The sequence below is a fragment of the Schistocerca piceifrons genome, unplaced genomic scaffold (assembly GCF_021461385.2).
Source record: "Schistocerca piceifrons isolate TAMUIC-IGC-003096 unplaced genomic scaffold, iqSchPice1.1 HiC_scaffold_943, whole genome shotgun sequence".
Taxonomy (NCBI): Eukaryota; Metazoa; Arthropoda; class Insecta; order Orthoptera; family Acrididae; genus Schistocerca; species Schistocerca piceifrons.
This window is the reverse complement of record NW_025729216.1, coordinates 1,342,501-1,347,500: the sequence shown is the minus strand read 5'-3', so window position 1 is coordinate 1,347,500 and position 5,000 is coordinate 1,342,501. Positions and strand designations below refer to the sequence as shown.

At 55.8% G+C, this 5,000-nt stretch overlaps 2 non-coding genes across 2 annotated transcripts; both read right to left on the bottom strand.

The window, feature by feature from the left end:
- Window positions 1-77: 77 nt before the first annotated feature.
- Window positions 78-232, bottom strand: LOC124772653. The gene has a single exon (XR_007014121.1). It is a non-coding gene; the product is annotated as a 5.8S ribosomal RNA (ribosomal RNA).
- A 351-nt stretch (window positions 233-583) lies between these two features.
- LOC124772986 lies at window positions 584-2,492 on the bottom strand. Its single transcript, XR_007014436.1, has one exon. It is a non-coding gene; the product is annotated as a small subunit ribosomal RNA (ribosomal RNA).
- Window positions 2,493-5,000: the final 2,508 nt, after the last annotated feature.

The window sequence follows — 5,000 nt, the reverse complement described above, 5'->3', positions numbered from 1 at the left end:
GGCCGGCCCCACAGGCGGCCGCGACACTCCCAGGTCTGCGAAGCGGGGCAAACGCCGCGCGCTTCAGTATACGTAGCCGACCCTCAGCCAGACGTGGCCCGGGAACGGAATCCATGGACCGCAATGTGCGTTCGAAACGTCGATGTTCATGTGTCCTGCAGTTCACATGTCGACGCGCAATTTGCTGCGTTCTTCATCGACCCACGAGCCGAGTGATCCACCGTCCTGGGTGATCTTTTCTCAGTTTCCGCCGCCTCTTTCGAGACGGTCGCATAGGCGGGAGTGAGGCGTGTGGCGGCCCCTGTTCCAGCGTTCTGTGTCCAACGGCCTCACGGCCAACGGGCGTCGTACGGCTCCACACCGGAGCGGACAGGCACTCGGGCGAAAGTCATTCAAAACCGGCGCCAGGCGCCAGGTGCCGCACGCCAGCCGCTCCAGCGCTTCAGCGCTCGTACCACACAACATTGCCGCTAGTTTTGAGAGGCACGCGTGGTTCCGCACGCGGCGCACGGCTACTGCGAGCCGTACAGGTAGCGTGTTGCGCGACACGACACGCACATCGAAAGACATGCAGTCTAGTCGGTAATGATCCTTCCGCAGGTTCACCTACGGAAACCTTGTTACGACTTTTACTTCCTCTAAATGATCAAGTTTGGTCATCTTTCCGGTAGCATCGGCAACGACAGAGTCAATGCCGCGTACCAGTCCGAAGACCTCACTAAATCATTCAATCGGTAGTAGCGACGGGCGGTGTGTACAAAGGGCAGGGACGTAATCAACGCGAGCTTATGACTCGCGCTTACTGGGAATTCCTCGTTCATGGGGAACAATTGCAAGCCCCAATCCCTAGCACGAAGGAGGTTCAGCGGGTTACCCCGACCTTTCGGCCTAGGAAGACACGCTGATTCCTTCAGTGTAGCGCGCGTGCGGCCCAGAACATCTAAGGGCATCACAGACCTGTTATTGCTCAATCTCGTGCGGCTAGAAGCCACCTGTCCCTCTAAGAAGAAAAGTAATCGCTGACAGCACGAAGGATGTCACGCGACTAGTTAGCAGGCTAGAGTCTCGTTCGTTATCGGAATTAACCAGACAAATCGCTCCACCAACTAAGAACGGCCATGCACCACCACCCACCGAATCAAGAAAGAGCTATCAATCTGTCAATCCTTCCGGTGTCCGGGCCTGGTGAGGTTTCCCGTGTTGAGTCAAATTAAGCCGCAGGCTCCACTCCTGGTGGTGCCCTTCCGTCAATTCCTTTAAGTTTCAGCTTTGCAACCATACTTCCCCCGGAACCCAAAAGCTTTGGTTTCCCGGAGGCTGCCTGCCGAGTCATCGGAGGAACTGCGGCGGATCGCTGGCTGGCATCGTTTATGGTTAGAACTAGGGCGGTATCTGATCGCCTTCGAACCTCTAACTTTCGTTCTTGATTAATGAAAACATACTTGGCAAATGCTTTCGCTTCTGTTCGTCTTGCGACGATCCAAGAATTTCACCTCTAACGTCGCAATACGAATGCCCCCGCCTGTCCCTATTAATCATTACCTCGGGTTCCGAAAACCAACAAAATAGAACCGAGGTCCTATTCCATTATTCCATGCACACAGTATTCAGGCGGGCTTGCCTGCTTTAAGCACTCTAATTTGTTCAAAGTAAACGTGCCGGCCCACCGAGACACTCAATAAAGAGCACCCTGGTAGGATTTCAACGGGGTCCGCCTCGGGACGCACGAGCACGCACGGGGCGGTCGCACGCCTTCAGCTCGCCCCACCGGCAGGACGTCCCACGATACATGCCAGTTAAACACCGACGGGCGGTGAACCAACAGCGTGGGACACAAATCCAACTACGAGCTTTTTAACCGCAACAACTTTAATATACGCTGTTGGAGCTGGAATTACCGCGGCTGCTGGCACCAGACTTGCCCTCCAATAGATACTCGTTAAAGGATTTAAAGTGTACTCATTCCGATTACGGGGCCTCGGATGAGTCCCGTATCGTTATTTTTCGTCACTACCTCCCCGTGCCGGGAGTGGGTAATTTGCGCGCCTGCTGCCTTCCTTGGATGTGGTAGCCGTTTCTCAGGCTCCCTCTCCGGAATCGAACCCTGATTCCCCGTTACCCGTTACAACCATGGTAGGCGCAGAACCTACCATCGACAGTTGATAAGGCAGACATTTGAAAGATGCGTCGCCGGTACGAGGACCGTGCGATCAGCCCAAAGTTATTCAGAGTCACCAAGGCAAACGGACCGGACGAGCCGACCGATTGGTTTTGATCTAATAAAAGCGTCCCTTCCATCTCTGGTCGGGACTCTGTTTGCATGTATTAGCTCTAGAATTACCACAGTTATCCAAGTAACGTGGGTACGATCTAAGGAACCATAACTGATTTAATGAGCCATTCGCGGTTTCACCTTAATGCGGCTTGTACTGAGACATGCATGGCTTAATCTTTGAGACAAGCATATGACTACTGGCAGGATCAACCAGGGAGCTGCGTCAACTAGAGCTGAGCAGCCGGCCGCCCGGGAGTGTGTCCCGGGGGCCCGCGCGAACACGCAAGCGTCCGCTCAATCATTCTGCAAACAGGAGGAGGCTGAGCTCCCCTGCACAATACACCTCGAAACCCTCTCAGGTCCCGGCGGCGCGCAGCGCCGTCCCAAGTACTTGGTCGGGTTCGAGAGAGGCGCAATCGCCCGGAGTTAGGCGAGTAGACGCTTTCGGTGCGACCACCCGTGCTCCCAACTGAGCTTGCCGCTGCCGACAGAGGCCCGGGAGCGTGCTGTCGTGGCATTGCCGGCGGGAGACAACACGCGCCACCTACGGTGACCGGCAGCTCCAACGCCAGCGCCACAGAAGGACAAAAGCCCCACTTGGGTGCCGAAGCGAACTCTCCCAGCACAGCGCACGCGCCAACACATCCGCACAGCTGCGATACAAACCACCAGCGAGAACCGCTGGGGCGACCGAGCAGCAGACGGCGTCGCGGCGCCGAGCGCCGGGCGGCGGCGCATCCTCAACGCACACAGTCCTCAATCGGACCAGCACACTGAAGATGTCCACCGCGCTTCGCACCGGGCCCGCGAGGACCTACTTTGGCCGCACGGCGCCGCGCGCAGGGTGCGCCGGCGCGCAGCTGCGACGCCTGCCGCGTCCGTCGGCCGGCGCGCCTGCCACTGGCCGCCCCCACCAGCCGGCTGTAGCGCGTGCGCCCACGCACCGCGCGGCCAGCACGCCGGGAGGCGCCCCCTCACCGGCCGGGGACGGTCCCACCCAGCCACCGCCGCGTATCGCTTCACACCCAGATGCCGTTCAGTTTCGTCGGCATGGTGGGTATCGCTGGAACAACCGGTTAGTACCTCAACCTATCGTCGCCATCACCGATTCACCCCTAGCGAGAACAACCGCACCACAACAGGTTACCATTTCTTCATTTGCGTAACTTCACCAGAAAACGCAGGCGTCCATCGCCATTTGCAACTTCAACGATTATTGCATGCCTGTGTCAGGTGTCACGCCACACTACGTCTGCCCACATACACGCAACAAAATGTGCACGCCTAGACAATACGTGGAAGGTGGCCCCCGTACGTATGCGATGTCCATTGCTCGAACGACTGTCAACCGGCCTCTGTAGCATGTCGCAGATATGGAACGCGGTGCACCATGCCATCACGGTGTGTGAGGAGAGACGACTAGGTCCGAATACATCAACAGACAGCTCATGCTGATCGCCATCCACGGCGTCCGTTCCTCCCACACGTCTCTATGGCGTACCACACTGCAATCCAGCTCTCATAGGGAGACGACACGTAGCTGCGTGCACAATATTTGCACTGTATGGTCCGCCGTTTTTGGGCGCAGTCGTTGTACGGTCACACATGTGCCACGATGTATCATTCAGTACATAAGGACGAATGTGCAGTACAGATTGTGGTTCACGCGTACGACATCAGCGGACAGTTGACACAGGCCGCACCACAACGTAGCCTGCGTACGTCGCATGCGAAGGGCATTGAACATGCAAACTTGTCACCAACCAGCTTGCGAAGGCAGGGGGCAAGGTGGGGACGTGGGGACGTGGGGAGGGGTGGGGGGGGGGCGGCATGTACGTCCTGCTGCCATCCACATTACAGTGTACAGCAGGAGCATGTGGAAAGTCAGCAAGACTTGCAAGGTGTTTAACATGAAGCGATACACAGGGGAGCGGGCAGTGCGAGTAGCGAACTATATTGCGAGGGTTGCGGGTGGGCAACACTACACTAATTGAACGAGTCGTATAACAATTACAGAGCAGGTTTAGGCGACAACGTGGGTTACGTTAGCGGACAACGTGGGTTAGGTTAGGGGACAACATGGGTTAGGTTAGGGGACAACATGGGTTAGGTTAGGGGACAACATGGGTTAGGTTAAGGCACAACATGGGTTAGGTTAGGGGACAACATGGGTTAGGTTAGGGGACAACATGGGTTAGGTTAGGGGACAACATGGGTTAGGTTAGGGGACAACATGGGTTAGGTTAGGGGACAACATGGGTTAGGTTAGGGGACAACATGGGTTAGGTTAGGGGACAACATGGGTTAGGTTAGGGGACAACATGGGTTAGGTTAGGGGACAACATGGGTTAGGTTAGGGGACAACATGGGTTAGGTTAGGGGACAACATGGGTTAGGTTAGGGGACAACATGGGTTAGGTTAGGGGACAACATGGGTTAGGTTAAGGTACAACATGGGTTAGGTTAAGGTACAACATGGGTTAGGTTAAGGTACAACATGGGTTAGGTTAAGGTACAACATGGGTTAGGTTAAGGCACAACATGGGTTAGGTTAAGGCACAACATGGGTTAGGTTAAGGCACAACATGGGTTAGGTTAAGGCACAACATGGGTTAGGTTAAGGCACAACATGGGTTAGGTTAAGGCACAACATGGGTTAGGTTAAGGCACAACATGGGTTAGGTTAAGGCACAACATGGGTTAGGTTAAGGCACAACATGGGTTA